General features: G+C 44.3%; 1 protein-coding gene across 26 annotated transcripts in view; it reads right to left on the bottom strand.

Annotated features, from left to right (window-relative positions):
• MAP2 (microtubule associated protein 2) overlaps positions 1–17,813 on the bottom strand; it is a 468,623-nt gene that overhangs the window by 97,869 nt on the left and 352,941 nt on the right. For 2 of the 26 annotated variants that reach the window (XM_061607856.1, XM_061607857.1), the window contains exon 1: positions 8,405–8,531. The exons of the other annotated variants lie outside the window; for them this stretch is intronic. The gene's annotated coding sequence lies outside the window, so the exon portion shown is untranslated. Of the gene's footprint in view, positions 1–8,404; positions 8,532–17,813 lie in introns of those variants that run through there. 26 annotated transcript variants of the gene reach the window in all.

The raw sequence follows: 17,813 nt of genomic DNA, 5'->3' as shown, positions 1-17,813 counted from the left end.
AGTTGTTTCGTTTTTGTGCCTAGGAATTACCACCAAATACTGGGGAAAGATGTGAGAAATCTTTTTTTTTAAAGCAACATTTTCAGCCTTAAATGCCTAGACTCTAGTATCCAACACTATGGAGTATTTATTGATTGATTAAGAGGATTTATATCCTGCCCTTCTGCTGTTAAAAACAGAGCTGAGCACAGCTTACAAATATAATAAAAACAATAAAAATACACAATCAATATAAAAACATAATAAAAACACAAAATAGCAACAAACATAAAGTAAGTCAGGGCAGCAGTACGGTTAACCATATACGATATATTTCATAGATGTGGTGGGTGGAGAAAAACAAGAAGCCAAAATGTTAGGAAAAGGAGTCTTTCACACCACATGCTCAGTTCTAAATACTGTTGCAGCAAGTTTTACAAGTTCCTCCAGTATTCCATTGGTGCAGGCACTCAGACATTCAAAGTATCTGTATGTTTCTTAGGTTTTATAAAAGCAGAGCTTTACTTAACTCAAAATTTCTTCTCCCTTTGATCAACCACATCTACACAGGTTCCACCTCCATACTCAAAATGAAACTGGGCCTGGAAATGTGCAACAACCCCACACATACCTTGCTAATTAGATTACCAATGCCAGGATGTCTGTCTTATCGACTACTCTTCTGCTCCCCCCCCCACCAGGCATCATTAAAGACCCAGTCCTGGGTTCAGAAAGAAAATAAATATCTGTTCCTCTTCAAAGTATTGATAAGCCTCTTGTTTTAATTGAAATAATAATGATAAATTCTTGCTCTTATCACTAATGGGAGTTAATTATCTTGCATATGCTGCTGTTGCTTCTATGGCTGTAACGGAGTGAGGTTAAAGATAAGTGAAATGCAAATAGGAAAAAAACAACACAAAAGGTAGTATCACTTTCCTAAATGTAATACCATACCAACCACAAGATTTCTATGAGTAAGGCAGAAAACTAAGCATCTCACAACCAGTGAGGATTCCTAACCAAAAACCAAAAATAAGATAAATGAAGAAATATTTATATAAGCACGACTATCAAATATATTTATTATTTACACAAACTGTAAAGATATTTATAGTGCAATCCTAGGTTTATTTATTCACCTGGGCGCCAGGTGGCATGCAAAGAATCCGGGTAAAACCCGGCAATATGTGGCAATATGGCAACCCTAGTTAAACCACTCTGGAAAGTGTAGCTCTGGGAGGAGAATAGGAATCTCCTAACAACTCTCAGCACCCTTAACAACTCCCCGCTCCGCACGGTACTTACCGGCTGCGGGGTGAGATTTGCGGCCTGGGATGAAGCCCTAGCCGCCATTTAGAGGAAGGGCAGGCGCGCCAGGACTGGCATGACATCATCAAGGCACGCCGCGGGCGACGAGCGGCCGAGCCTATTTAAGCTCGCGCCGGCCCCTCACCCTCCTTCTTTGGCGAGCGACGAGAGGATGACGAGGGACATAGCAGAGAGAGCTGCAGGACAGTTGGAGTTGGTTGGGCCTATTAGGCCTAATTGGTTACCCCCAAAGGGGGTTTTGGGAGCCCCAACAGCTGTGGGTGGTAGCACTGCAGCATGGCTGTGACTGGGGCAGGCCTCGTAAAGGGGCCTGACCAGCAGGCCTTGTAGTGGGGCCTAGCAGCGGCACGTCCAATACCCCCCCACCTAGCAGTTGTGGAGGGGTTGATTGAGGCTTTTTATTAAGTAGCGCGACGTTAGTGCTGCTGGTGGTTAAAAGAAAGACACACAGCATACTAAAAGGAAGTTTAAAAATAAATGAGACTATACTGGATATACAAACAAAATTAAATATAGTCATGCTAATACACTGGTTAAAGACAGACTCATGCACATAAAGGGAAATTAAAAATAAATCAGAATAAAAGGGACGAACAAACAAAATTATATCTAATCCTTCTAGTTTAAGTTCCCTCTGAGCACTCCCCCCCCCAACAGGTTCAGCTTAGCCCCCCCGATGATATACACAGGTTGGTTCTTTATTATATTATTACAGGGTGGATGCATGATGCAATGGCAGAGCCCTTTTGTGAGACTTATGACTTCTTGCTAGGCCCAGACATAGGGGGAGGATTGCCCACCCCCGCAGGTTATCCAGCTTAGCCCCCCCGATGATATACACAGGTTGGTTCTTTATTATATTATTACAGGGTGGATGCATGATGTGATGGCAGAGCCGTTTCGTGAGGCTTATGACTTCTTGCTAGGCCCAGAAATAGGTACAACTTCTTGCTAGGCCCGGGCATGTAGGAGGTTTGAAGTAATTAATTATATGATTATTATACTACATACTAGTATATTGGTGGGGCCTAGTGAGCCTTTTTAGCCTTTGGGCCTTTCATAGTTATATGATAATAAGGGCGGAGATAACAGTTTGCTAGAAAATGTCTAAATTGCTGTATCTTAAGTGAGCGATCCTTTTGCATTCCAAGTGTTAATTTCAGGCTATTTGTTCACTCTGAGACAGAAGAAGCATTTACCTGAATTCAGTTAGGAATGGAAAGTTTAGCAGATGGTAATCATATTGATTGGGGAATAGAAATAAAGAGGAAAGCCCGATTTGCCTAATAGAGATCCCTCATATTACAGGATCTTAAGACTGTTTATTGACATAGGGCTGCCTTTTAAGGTCCAGGCAGACTCTTCCCCCCTTTACTGAGGATTGTGGCATCAACAACGAAACATCATTACCTGAAATTACATTTTAGTTAGGACTTATGATATCATTACCTGGAATTACATATAGTGTGCAACGGTTGCATTGGCTCATCTATTTTGATATGTGTTGGAAAACCTGCTATAGTGCAGCCACATATTGGTGACAGCAACACATCCTCAGCATCTGCTGCTCTTGGATTTCTGATATCATTTACTAGAAAGGGATATAGGATGTTAATTTTGCATTTTGGACATCTATTATGATAGGTATTTGGAAGCCTACAAGGGGGAGGCCGCTGCAGTGGGCCAAATATGGGTGGCAGCGCTGTATCCCCAGTATCTGTGCTTTGGGGAACTGGGTTAGCTACACTAAAATGGTGGCTGGGAAAGTGTGCTTACTCATAAATTATTTCCTTTCTTTATGTGAAACGGAAATATGAGGCCAGTGGCCCTCACAGCGGTGAGGAGAAGCACCCAGCAGTAGCTGCTCAAGGAAAGCGTTCCTCCCCTGTTAAGCTCGAGGTACTGGGACCTTGCTTACAGACTGCCCAGTTCCTGGGGAGGTTTGTTTTGTTATGGGGTTTTCTTTCAGTTTCTGGATCCCGACAATGGACTGGATGAGAGTTAACAAACTGAAGCTCAATCCAGACAAGACTGAGATGCTGTTGGTGGACGGGTTCTCTGATCGGATGGTGGATATATACCCTGTCCTAGACGGGGTTACACTCCCCCTAAAGGACCGGGTTCGTAGTCTGGGAGTCTTTTTAGACTCTTCCCTCTCACTTGAGGCTCAAGTAGCCTCGGTGGTTAGGAATGCGTTTTACCAACTTCGGTTGGTAGCCCAGCTACGTCCCTATTTGAGTAAAGAGGACCTTACATCAGTGGTACATGCTCTGGTAACCTCACGTTTGGACTACTGTAATGCGCTTTACGTAGGGCTACCTTTGAAGACAGTTCGGAAGCTACAACTAGTGCAAAATGCGGCGGCCAGATTGCTGACAAGGACCAAGCGGTCCGAGCATATAACACCTGTTCTGGCCAGCTTGCACTGGTTGCCAATATGTTTCCGGGCTAGATTCAAAGTGTTGGTATTAACCTATAAAGCCTTATACGGTGCGGGACCACGATACCTTGCGGAACGCCTCTTCCGATATGAACCGGCCCGTGCACTACGTTCTGCTACGAAGGCCCTCCTCCGGATTCCAACTCACAGGGAGGCCCGGAGGGTGATGACAAGATCTAGGGCCTTCTCAGTGGTGGCCCCTGAACTATGGAACAGTCTCCCCGAGGAAGTACGCCTGGCGCCGACTCTGCTCTCCTTCCGGCGCCAGGTCAAAACCTTCCTATTCTCTGAAGCATTTTAAGTTACACTGATTTACTTTTAAAAATGTTTATTGTATTGGATTGTTGATTGTATTTTAGTATTATTTTGTTATTCATTGTATTTTTATGCTATTTTATGTTCACCGCCCAGAGAGCTATTGCTAGTCTGGCGGTATATAAATTTAATAAATAAAATAAATAAATAAATAAATAAATAAATCAGTAATGGCTTCCTACCAGTGGGGTTACAAGGGGATTTATAGCTGCTGGGTTTTTTGCCTTTTCAGTCAATTCTATGAGGTAGAGCATTACATATGGGCTACTCTATTCTTGCACGGAGCGCTTCAGCTCCTTCCTTGAAGGGGCTGTCGGGACAAGAGGGTAAAAAATTTGGGTGCACCTGATGTCACAGATTATGGAATGGCTATGTAACTGGTTCATCTTAATGGCTGTGCCAATGGACCATCCTGCCCGGTGTTAACCTTCCTGGGCATATCACCTAATTCACCACCAATCATACTCATGTGGTCAGTCAGTAAAGGCTTCATGCCAGTTAGGCCAAGAAAGTGTTTCTTGTCTGCCCTCCAGGTATTAGAGGTCTTTTCCGGTGGTTTATGAGGTCATAGCAGGGCTTTCACAGCCTTACTACAGGTTCAGGGTTATGGCTGTATAATAATTTAATGCTTGTTGTGATCAAATATTGATCAAGAAATTAGAGCCAAACTGCAGGCAACATTTTCTATTCTGGCCCAAATCATTTGGTCTAGTTTTCCCACACTCCTGGGGAAGAACTAACTAACTTGCTGTAGAATTACGTGACATAGCTCAGGGCTAGAGCATCTGAACTGCGAGCTGAAGGTCCATAGCATCTCTAGGTAGGGCTGGGAGGTAGAACTGGAAGTTCATGGATGCATCGGGGTTTTTGTGCTGGCTGCAGGCTTGGACTTATAGGCAGTGAGGCTTGGGAACTCTCCCGTCCATTTTAGTGGGATAACATGGTCATGGGACAGGTCTGTGATTTCAGAACGGTAGGGTTATGGCCCTTGTCTGTTCCTTTGTTCTCTAGTGCCCAGATTTTAATGTTTTCTTTTGGGGCATGGTAAGGTAGAGTATTGACACTAGAGTATTGTTTTATTGAGGTGCTGTCATGGACTCAGGTGGAGCGGTTCAGCTGTGCTGTGCAAGCACACATTGGGAGATTGGGGAGCGGAGTCAAAGATGGCCATAAGCCGGTCTGTCACCCCAGCATGCTCAACAGCTATCAGAATGCAGGAGGGGTTTTCCCCAGGACTTCTGGGCCAGCAAGGGCTATGCGCCAGAGTGGCCTATTCAGTGAGTCACCTGCTGGGATTGCCTAGTGAATGGCTGGAGACTGGGCCTCTCAGTCCAAGCACTTCGAGGTAAAGGCTGATGATTTTCCCACTTATTCCAGGGACTTTAGAGTCCACCGTATGTTAGCTGGGTGGGCTGGAGAACACCCTGCCACCCTCAATCCCTGTTGCCCTTTCTCACGGGACATTTTATTGAGTATGGTGGGCCAGTGAAAAACAGTATGCTCCTTAAGCTATGAAGCCAGACTATTCCAGGCGGCAGCCCTTATGCTGGTTTTTGGAGCTTTTAGGATAGGTGAGGTGGTGGCCAGATCCAAGGGAGATTTGTCTCGATGGGCCCTTCAGCAATCAGATGTCTCCATAGAAGGGAGTTGTATCTGTATAACATTGATGGACCGGCAATGTTGCTGGACAGGGATGGAGCAGCTGCGCACCCTATCCTGGGCTTACAGTTAGCCCTCAGTCAATGGGCTGCAGTGTGGTGGCTTGGCTGGCGAGGAATACTTTGGGACGGGCTCCTACCCACTTTGTTCCAGCTTGGTTCAGTGCGGACATCTCTGCATGTGGTGGTCATTCCCCGAGTTGGGAATGACCTCAGTATTTGAGTCAAGGCCCTCAGGTGGTGGGCATGTGCAGACATGCAGTTCGGGACGCAACGATGGCCTCGGTTACCTAAGGGCATGGCCCTCAGTTGCAGGCATGTGCGGACATGCACTTGGCGAGGCACAAGAAGGGCATGGCCCTCAGTTTGTCAGGCATGTGCGGACATGCAGTTGGCAAGGCAACGGAAGGGCATGGCCCTCAGTTTGGCAGGCATGTGCGGACATGCAGTTCAGGAGGCAACGATGGCCTCGGTTACTAAAGGGCATGGCCCTCAGTTGCAACGAAAGGGCATGGCCCTCAGTTTGGCAGACATGTGCGGACATGCAGTTGGCGAGGCAATGGAAGGCCATGGCCTCAGTTTGGCAGGCATGTGCAGACATGCAGTTCAGGAGGCAACGATGGTCTCAATTACTTAAGGGCATGGCCCTCAGTTGCAATGAAAGGGCATGGCCCTCAGTTTGGCAGGCATGCATGGCATGCAGTTAATAAGGCGAAGTCGGCCTTGGGTACGTATGCTTTGGTCAGACATACTCCCACGTGTTGGCACACAGCTGGGGCTTAGCCAGTGGGCCACAGTACAGTGGTTGGACTGCCAAGGGATGCGCTGGGACGTGCTCCTTCGTACGCTTTCCCAGTCGGCAGTGGTTCGTCATGTGCCACAGTTTTTGGTTATTCACCTGGGCGGTAATGACCTGGGTATGCTGAAAGACAGGGCTCTTATCGAGCAGGCGTGTGCTGACTTCCGGGCCATTGAAGGATGCTGGCCGGGAGTGCACTTGGTGTGGTCTGATGTTTTACCCCGTAGGCAGTGGAATTGCATAGGTGACCCTAGGGGCATAAATAGGACCCGCAAGAAAGTCAATAGGCAACTCAGGCTGGCTCTTTTGGGCTCTGGTGGGTCGGTTATTCACCATCCAGAGATAAGACGCAGTAGGATAGAGCTATATAGGTCAGATGGAGTCCATATGACAGATATGGGTAATGACATCCTTCTAGGGGACCTGCAGAGGGGTCTGCGTGAGTTGTTGTTTGGAGGTGGGGCAAGTGGGGACTAAACAGAGGTTTGTCCCCTCTTTGGTGGCAAGGAAGTGCGGGAAAGTGTAAAGGTGAAGGGCAGCTAGGTGACACCTTTAGGCATCTTTGGAGGTGACTGGCAGTTCCGGAGGCCTGCAGCTCCGGGTTATATGGCCCGAGGGCAGGATACGGGTCGCCTTTGGGGCCAACGTGTCTCATCCACTCGGAGTTTCAGGGCACCGGGGGCAGGCGGTGACGCAGGTTGGCCTTCCTACACACCCTATGGGTGTGGTCAGGGCAAGGGGTTGGCAGATTGGCAGCCCCTTGCCTGGCAGGGGTTGAATCACCCCAATAGCTGCAAGCAGGCTTTGCCTGACTCACCAGGAGAATCCCGCACTTATGTTCCCCTCTGTAGGTTCGTTATGCAATGTGAATTTGCAAATTACAGTTCCCGGTATTCTTGGGGGAAGCCATGGTTGCTTAAAGCGGATAACAGTGAAATAAATGTGTATGGTGTGAATGTGGTCACAGTAAAAGGCTGCTTAGTCCCACTTCTTGTACTGGGTCTTGCTATGCTGCTGTAAGGACACCAATATCTTTGCTCTCCCATCCCTCACCCTAAAGTAAAATCCTCTCCCACATGATAATCCAAACGAAAAGGGTTTAATGCAGAATGTGGTCAGTCATCCAAGGATATAATCCATAATATTATTTATAATGAGAACATTGGAACTGCTGAAACGATTCAACTCCCACTCAATGTCAAAATAGTTTGAAAATCATTTACAATGTATATGGCACTTGTTCTGTTGCGAAATGGGCTTTAAACATGCACACCCAAACACAGACACAAGAACTGATGTTTGTAAATGGTTCTGGGAACCTTTCTGTCTAAAGAGAGGGATATAAATGCACTAAACAAGCATGCATACATGTAGTCAACTAAATCCTACTCAGAGTAGGCCCATTTAAATTAATTAACCTAAGTTAGGCTGCAATCCAATACATTTATACTCAGAAGTAAGCTCCACTGGGTTCAATGGGACTTACTCCCAGGTAACTGTCTACTGGATTGCAGCCTTACCAGGGGCCATACCATATGTGTGTCTATTAACTTCACTGTGTCTACTCTAGCATTGAATACCACCCATTAACTTGAACATATTTTCCTAGACAACATAAGGACAGTTAAAGTCACCCATTATTACAACATTTCCTTCTTTGGTTGCCTCTAATTTCTCTTTCCATCTCACTGTCAAGTTCTACCTTATCCTCCAAACCGCAATTGCCAACTATTTGAATTGAGAGGGAAACTCTGTTCTGTGCTTCTTTACACAATCAAGATTTAAAGACTGTTATTCCAAGGTTGTGGGTTCCAAGTTGTCAGCTCTTGTTTACATGAACACACAACTCCAAAATGGTTTAGAGCCTAAACTTAGACTCACCATCTAATTGACTGCCACAAGTAATTTCTGAGTTCTTTTTCTGAAGAGAAATCTTCAGCTATGTGAGAAGAAAACCTTCTACTGCTTATATGAACCTGTATTCCAGAGCGAAAGAGTCCTTCACTTTGCCAGGAGTTCTTGAACTTCTACTTCAGCCTATTAGCAATTGATTAGCAACTGGTGTAGTGGCTGAAGTGCTGGACTTGAACTGGAAAGACTTAAGGTGAAGTCTCCAGCCCACCCTGGATAAACAGCCTGAGCTCCTCACAAGATGGGTAGGATACAACTTTAACAATTAAATAATATACTTGGTAGTTAATTGTTTACTATCAGATACCTTGAACATACTATAGAAAGCACTGATGTGTTTAGTACCACACTGCAGTTTATTCTGAGCATCTTTTTGAAGCAGTTAGACTTTCCATTTGGACTGGCATTAATCAACAAAGGAATTTCTTACATATAATAAAAACATAAAATATCATCACTCAGCACCCATTGGAGGATATGTAGTGCCGTACGAAGCAGCCTGCCCTCATTCATGAAGTCAGGGTGTGGTACAGGAGCAAAACAGAAAACAGAACTGCACAACAGCAGTGGTTATAGCATGGGAGCAAGAAGGGCGGGACACTGACAGGGGGAAAGTGGTATTTTAAAACAAGAGAAGTCTGAATAGATTGGCAAGGCAGGAACAATGACTTTTTTTAAAAGAAGTTTTCACAAGAAAAAATAGCCGAGATAGGTACAACACAGAAGCTCACACAACAGAGCCTTTCCCAACTCCCTGTTCACTCTGTGTCTCTCTGTCCCTGCTTCACTCAAACCTCTGGCATTGTTTAATGGCCTTTCCCCCTCTTTCAGTATCCCTCCTTGCTGTACTCAAACGTCTCCCTCTTCCATTCCTCAGTTGCGTCACGTGACAGAGACAGCTATGAGAGAACTAGAAAAGGTCCTCAAATGCAAAGATGTATCACTGAACACTAAAGTCAGGATCATTCAGACCATAGTATTCCTGATCTCTATGTATGGATGTGAAAGTTGGACAGTGAAAAAAACGGATAAGAGAAAAATAAACTCATTTGAAATGTAGTGTTGGAGGAGAACTTTGCACATACCATGGACTGCGAAAATGACAAATAATTGGGTGACAAATAATTAATGACAAATAATTAAACCATCACCATAATGTTTGGTAGTACATGGCAGCAGAAATGTCTGGACAGATTTTATTTTGCTGAATAGATTTTATTCTCCTGGAAAATATTTAGCTGTCAGAACAGCTTCCAGCCAGTACTGTCACACAATGAGTTTACATATGCATGTACGTTATATTTCATGCTAACAACAACACCAGTGATACAACAAGCTAATTCTAAAATGATGAATAGGATTTTCAGCATTCAAATACAGTGAGGGAACCAGAGCATGTGCATATATGTGTCTAAGAATAACCCAGAAGCCTGGTTTCTTCTTTAGCTAACTTTTATACATTACTGTACTTTTTATAAAATGAACTAATAGTACTGTAATGCATAGTACAACATGGAAGGTTTAATAACAGATTTGCCCTATGATACGCAAAAAAATAACCTATGAATTGTCTTTTCAGTTATTAAGGACTACTCCCCAAAGCAGTATGATCATCTTTAATGCCTGGGGAGTAGGGTTGCCAGGTCGGAACCATCCAAAAACCTGAGAAAATGGGGGCGGGCCCTAGTGATGCCACGGGGCGGGCCCTAGTGATGCCACGGGGCGGGCCCTAGTGATGCCACGGGGTGGGCCCTAGTGACGTCACGGGGTGGGCCCTAGTGATGTCATGGGGTGGGCCCTAGTGACATCATTAAACATGATACATTGTATCAACCACAGTTGCTTGGAGCATACCATTCAAAAAAAAATTCTCTGATTGGAGATTAAAATAGAAATCTTACCTAAAATAGGGTGTTCCTAGGTCCATCTGAAGTGACAAGGTCATTCTTTCTCACAAGCTTAGGGTGATGCAAAATGGAAATGGACTGCCTTCAAGTTGATCCCAGATAGGGTCTTCATGGTAAGCAGTATTCAGACAGAGGTGGTTTACTATTGCCTTCCTCTGAGTCTGAGACGCAGTGACTGGCCCAAGGTCACCCAGTGAGCTTCATGGCTGTGTGGAGATTCAAACCCTGGTCTGCCAGGTCACAGTTCAACGCCTTTAGGGAACATTTAATCTAGCTTACTTGCTTCTGCCAAGAAGGGTTTACGTGCCCTCAGGCCAGGCCATTATTGGAAGAAAGGAGCTTAGTGTTGCAGAGATGTTAGATGGGAGCACAGATGGATGCCCCTGAAGGCAGCAACTGTAAACATGCTTATTAAGGAAGCCCCATAGAACTCAATAGGACTTACTTCTGAGTAGATATGGTTGCAGCCATGTTAAACAAATTAAACCAGAACTATCACTAGAAGCTAAAATGATGAAACTGAGGTTATCATACTTTGGACACATAATGAGAAGACATGATTCACTAGAAAAGACAATAATGCTGGGAAAAACAGAAGGGAGTAGAAAAAGAGGAAGACCAAATAAGAGATGGATTGATTCCATAAAAGAAGCCACAGACCTGAACTTACAAGATCTGAACAGGGTGGTTCACAACAGATGCTGTTGGAGGTCACTGATTCACAGGGTCGCCATAAGTCATAATCAACTTGAAGGCACATAACAACAACTGTCAGTATTACTTAGTTGGATACCACCATGTAGGTGTATATAACCATTGCATGAGGGGGGAAATGTCCAAAAGTGAATTATTATTATTATGTAACCAGTTAAGCACAACCTGTTTCCTTCTGCTGTTCCTCAAAAACACTAAATGTTTGATAACAGGTTCATAGCCCTCATGACTGCTGATGAAGAAAAAAAAAATTCAACATTTCATCCATAACATCTCTTGATAGTCTGAATAATTCAAAGGAAGGCCTGCACAATTTTATTCTCCTGTTTACTGAGGACATTTCTTGCTTACCAGTTCTCTAAAAACATCCCCCCAACTAAAAAAAAAGATATTCCTCTTGAAAATATATGCGTCTCAAACCCTCAATAAGCCTCCTGTTGCTGTTTCTTGCCCAGGAGCAGAGCTTGGAAAAGTTACTTTTGTGAACTACAACTCCCATCAGCCCCAGCCAGCATGGCCACTGGATTGGGCTGATGGGAGTTATGGTTCAAAAAAGTAACTTTTCCAAGCTGTGCCCAGGAGTGCAGAACAGGGGGTGTATGAAGCATCTGGCAGGGCATAAAATATGCCTGGTGGGTTACGGTTCACAAGCCTCTCAGGTTTATGATGTGTAATGAAAATGGTCTGGACTTTAGTACCATCACAACTTAGGCCCAGCAGATCTGAGACCTATGCTGGGAAGAGATGGGTGAGCACATTGCTCCTCCATCCCAAACAACTGTGCAATCTGACCCTTGGTTAGTGGGACGAACTATACAATAAAGAACAGTGTGGCCTCCTCCTAGGTTGTAACAGGGCATCCGTAGGAAAGCACCACTGTATATCCCACCAAGTTCAAGAAGGCTTGCTTCCAGGAAAGTGTGACCAGCTGATTAATTGGTGTGGATTGGCTTTAATTTATGGAGCAGAGCGTTATGAGCAAAGTTTTTGGTTTTTTTCCTAGTGTTCTCATAATAGGGAATGAGAAAATAAATAAAAGATAGTCTTTCCTTCTCACAAGTGGTTGCATTTATCAGATTGTAAATTACTTTGTTCACTATCTAAAAATATGCAAATTAAATTAAATTAAATTGATCAATCAGTCAGTTAATAAGCAAACCTAAAAATTCTTGCATAGGTGGGCACCCTAGTGTGGATTGAGATCCACAACTAGGTCTCATACATCTCATGCTTTATATTATATGGAACAAAGTAATGGCCTATACTGAGGCTGAATGGTATCATTTGGGTGGGGGTTAGACCTGCTTCTAACACCACCAGTTTCCTGGGCCAGGGATAAGACACATTCCTCCTCCACCTCTTTACTTAAAACAGAGCTTAATGAGAGCCACTGAGAATCCTTTCTGTGTCCTTTCAGCCCTATCAACTGCTGAATGCCCTGCTTCTTGGTCTCCGCTCTTCCTCATGGGGCACAGCAGTGTTATGCTGCTACTGGCAGGTGTTGTGGTTGTTCATAGGGCCAGCTGGGACACTGGGGGCCAGAATGATTGAGTGGAGGGCCTCAGTCTCCATGGTTTGGGGCTGACAAAAAGGAGCTAACATTAGACCCATTAGCACCTTGCCCTCTTCACAGAAAGTAAAAGTAGTCTGCACTCCTAAAGAAAAGACTAGCTTAGGACCAGACTATTGAAGTAGTTCCAAAGTTCCCTCCACCCCATTTATGTAAACTAACAAGGCTAAGGACTATTCCTTATTTTTCACTGATGCTTGCTCTTTCAAATGTATCCTAATGAACTTAAAACATGCAATAGAATCAGGGCCAGCCCCAGACATGCCAGGACCCTTGGGCACAAGCCTGTCCCGGGCGCCAGCGCTCTCCTTCAGCGATTCGCAGCAGGATCACTGCCGCAGATCACACAGCGAGAGCTCCAGAGCCCCCGCCATTCCCTTGCTCAACCTACCTTTCTCGGCTGTGTTGTGCAGTTGCACACACAGCGCTGCCCTTAACCAAGATGGAGGCCGAGGTTTCCCTAAGGGGTTTATTTATTTATTTATTTATTTATTGAATTTTTATACCGCCCCACTAGCATAGCTCTCTGGGCGGTGTACAACAAATATGAATGAATACAACAAAATCACATAAACAATACAAAACAGATATATATAGAAATCCACAATCTAAAACCAGATTAAAAATATATATAGAAAAAATTAAAATGCCTGATAAAATAGGAAGGTTTTAACTTGGCACCGGAAAGATAGCAGTGTCGGCACCATTCGTATCTCTTCGGGAAGACTGTTCCACAGTTTGGGAGCCACCACTGAGAAGGCCCTAGTTCTTGTTACCATCCTCCGAGCTTCCCTATGGGTCGGAGCCCGGAGGAGGGCCTTCGATGTTGAGCACAGTGTACGAGCAGGTTCATATTGGGAGAGGCGTTCCAATAGGTATTGTGGTTGTAGCCCCAGGGGCCCTCAGCCAGGGCCCCACCTGGCCACCCTTTGGAACAGGCCCTGAATAGAATTCCAAGCACCATTCCATTACTTTCATTTTAAAAGCCAAAACAAACTTGGCCTGACTTTTCATAGAATCATAGAATAGTAGAGTTGGAAGGGGCCTATAAGTCCATCAAGTCAAACCTCCTGTTCAATGCAGGAATCCAAATCCCCGACAAATGGCTATCCAGCTGCCTCTTGAATGCCTCCAGTGTCGGAGAGCCCACTACCTCTCTAGGTAATTGGTTCCATTGTCATATGGCTCCAACAGTTAGGATGTTTTTCCTGATGTTCAGTTGAAATCTGGCTTCCTGCAACTTGAGCCCATTATTCCGTGTCCTGCACTCTGGGACAATCAAGAAGAGATCCCAGCCCTCCTCTATGTGACAACCTTTCATGTACTTGAAGAGTGCTATCATATCTCCCCTTAGTCTTCTCTTTTCCAGGCTAAACATGCCCAGGTCTTTCAGTCTCTCCTCATAGGACTTTGTTTCCAGTCCCCTGATAATCTCTGTTGCCCTCCTCTGAACTTGTTCCAGTTTGTCTGCATCCTTCTTGAAGTGCGGAGACCAGAACTGGACGCAATATTCAAGATGAGGCTGAATCAGTGCCGAATAGAGGGGAACTAATACTTCACACAATTTGGAAACTATACTTCTGTTAATTTTACAGGAGTTAATGCAAACAGTCTGAAATGTTTCATTTTAGTTATACCTGGTAATGTTTTTCTTAGTTGAAAGAAACAAATTGTGATACTGATGCGGACCCTCTCTGTTTCCATAGCTTAGTACCTACCTACCTACCAACCATCTTTTAATCATGTTCTTGTAACCTTGTGCAGTTACTACTGAGAAAAAAATGGCCTTGTATCCTTTGTCTGACAGACTAAATCTTCCTCAGACTATTCGTAGACTTCAGTTTGCTGTAGGTCTGCTCCTGAATGCTAAACAACCTCCCATACTGCCTACTTTCTCTCAGTGAAGCTTAAACAGAAACCTCAGACAGGGCACTGAAGTGTTGGCATGGCAACACCAAAGAAAAAAGCTGGAACCCCTGGCACTCTGATGAGGTATAGTAGCAGTTTGTTTATGTAGCTTTCTGTTGTGCAGAGTTTCAGTGCAATATCGCCTATTTATCCAAGAACATATTTCACATGAATGAATTCATATTTTATGAATGGGCACATTAGGCATTCTGCATCCAACTGGAGAGATGATGAAGGGAAGGGAACATATGCAGCTGCCCCAAGTGGGCTAGCAATTTCAGTGACCTTTAAGAAACAGTGGTTGGCATGAATATAGGTGGCTTCATTAAAAGTGAGCCCAGATATGGTGGGAAACCTTGGCAGAGAGCTACAGTAGTATACTCATTTCCTCTGGGAATGTGAACCTCCTAACAGCCTAAGACTGCTAGTAAAGGACAAGGGAACACTACAGTCAGACAAGGAAAACACATATAAAATTTCAGGAGTTAAATTCATTAATTCAAGGTAGGCAATAGAATTATTAAAGAAATTAATTTATCACCTTTGAACAAAGATAAGCAGAAAAAGTTGCAGCAATTTCTCCCAGCTATCCAAACTCTGATTCAACACATACTAAAAAGCAGTGTTGCATATTTAACAAATGACCTCCATGGACAGTAAATCCACTTTAAATAAAAAGATTCTGGTCTAAAATTATGTTTAGAAGATGTTTTAAAGTCCAGTTCCATTTGGTATGTTGAGCTGGATCTTAACTAAAGCTGAAATTCTGTGCCCACCTGCCTGAGAATAAGCCCCACTGAACTCAATGGCCCTTACTTCTGAGCAGAAATGTAGAATACTGTATTGTTAGTTGCATTTAGTTCCCACTGAATTCAATAGTTCTTAAGTTGGTCATGACTTTCTTTTTACATCCCCTTGGGGGCTAGATCCAAGTTTACCTATTGTCTCAGGTACCTTCTTTCCTTCAGCAATGGAGTATTTAACTATTTGCCTCAGATATATCATTTTGGTCAGTCAGAAGGCTGTTCCATTGTTCAGTCTCAATGGGTTCCCTGTGTCTCTCACCCAGGCTGGTCCAAGGTCTGCTGAAGTCTGCTGTACCTTGTGGAGACTCCACAACAGCAGACCTCTTTGGCCATGAGCTAAGGTAGATCCCTTCTTTGTCTCTTCCACTTTGTCCCTCGGGTTCTTCCTTAAAGAAAGTTTCTCTGTTTTTGAACCAATAGGGGGCTCTGATTTTCCATCAGGATATTTGTATTGGTGAAATACTGGATCAGACACAAGCACTAGTCTGCAATCATTGATAGGCAGAACGTGTTATACATCCATGATACTTAGCTGCTTCGGAACCTCTGCTATGCAGCAGTGACTCTAAACACTTGAGTTATGAAAAAACTTAGGAAATCCACTCCTTTCCCACTCCTGTCCTGGGAACAGGTCATTTCCTTCCAGTTTTCTCTATTTCCTCAATTTCCCAAATCTTATCACAGAAACATAATGTTGAAGCTGTTGGTCCAGGCATTATGGGTTTGGATTTGCCTGAATGCAGCTGTATTTGAACTTACCAGTTTATAATTCTGTAAACATTGCATTTGGTGCTTCAAACTATTTTACTTACTGGCCGCTATTTGATTCTGTAAAATTTAAATAATAGCACTCAGTGGGTCTTGCTAATTCCTCAAAGCAATTAAAATGATTAACATTACAATGCAATCTTCCCCATGGCTATACAGCCATCTCTGGAAACAAAGATTTCTAATAACACACCTCCCTAGTCACATCTGTAAACACATGGTTACAATCATGAGCTTTCATAACATTTTATGTAGATTTTTGCTAATTCATGGTCAATATTGGCCAGTTCTAAGACCTTACCTGTTCAGTCAATAATGTTGATTCGGGATTGTTATTCACCATTTCATATACACTTATTTAAATGGGCAAATAATTTTATGTTGTACTAGCTTCAGTGCTTGCTTATTGTCTCAAGTAATTCTCAGCTCATTGTATATTTACATCCATTTCCAGCTGCATCACTGGGGGGTGCGGGGGGTGAGGACTGCACCGGGTGACACCATCAGAGGGGGGTGACACCCAGAGCCGCCCCATGGCACCTATCTCTATTTTCAGCACTGCAGCGACCATCTCGCCAGCCACTTCCCTCTTGGGGACTCTGCTGCTCTTCGGCTGCAGAGCAGTTTTCCCCCCCATCCTGCCTGGCCTGCCCGTTCATCAGCTGTGAATTTTAGGTGGGAGGTTTGAATCCCCTGCCTGCTCTTGGGCTGCGTGCCTGAGTGGCTTCCCAAGCAGGATGGGGGGGGGGAACTGCTCTGCAGCCAAAGAGCGGGAGATCAAACCTCCAGCCCAAGCAAGCGCTGCCTCTGTAAACCCGCTGCATGCAGCGGGTTTACAGAGGCAGCGCCAGTGGTGTACCAAGGGGGGTTGGGGTGCAGTCAATCAGGGGGTGCAAGATGGAGTAGGGTTACCAGATGTCTGATTTTTGGCTGGAGTTTCCGGTTTTGGGGGGTCCCCTCTGGGTCTCCAGCTAACTTACCTTAATCTCCGGACTCTCAGCTTCAATTAAAAAAAAACACTAAGTTTCTAGGTCATCTGGTTCCCAAGATATACACCAAAACGTCAGCCCCCCCGCAACTGTTTAATCTGTTTTTTAACCGATATGTATAGCAGCTTTTAGCCAGAGCTTGGAAAAGTTATTTTTTAAAACTACAGCTCCCATCAGCCCCAGCCAGCATGGCCACTGGATTGGGCTGATGGGAGTTATAGTTCAAAAAATAACTTTTCCAAGCTCTGGCCTCTAATCCCGCCCTTTCAGGATTGTAGCCAATAAGGGGAGCCAGGCTTGTGATTTGTTGACCCAGGCACTGCTTAGGCTTCATTACAACGTCAAAATGGTGGTTTTGAGGTCTTCGGTTTGAGTAAGTAAGAATATGGGTTAAAGTTTTTTTTCTCTTATGTGTAGCAGTCAGACCCTGGGTTGTTGGAGAGGGCAGTGCTTTGAAAACCTTTCCAATATGAAAGCTTTAATCCAATACTTGCTTTTCTGGGAGTAAAGGAATGCTGATCCCATGTACCTGCAGTAAACCACATTGAATTCATTAGGACTTACTTTTGAGCAGACATGGTTAGGATTGTGCTGTAAACTAATGGGACTTCTGAGTAAACATAACAAAGAATTCTGTTGTTTTCTTACCGAATTTTCACTTTAACCACATGAAACTACGTAAATGTAAATACATTTAGGCTGTGCGTATGATATTGT

The sequence above is a fragment of the Rhineura floridana genome, chromosome 2 (genome assembly GCF_030035675.1).
Source record: "Rhineura floridana isolate rRhiFlo1 chromosome 2, rRhiFlo1.hap2, whole genome shotgun sequence".
In the NCBI taxonomy this organism is placed as follows: Eukaryota; Metazoa; Chordata; class Lepidosauria; order Squamata; family Rhineuridae; genus Rhineura; species Rhineura floridana.
Note: the sequence above shows the minus strand (reverse complement) of the source record. Positions and strands in the feature narration are given on the sequence as shown.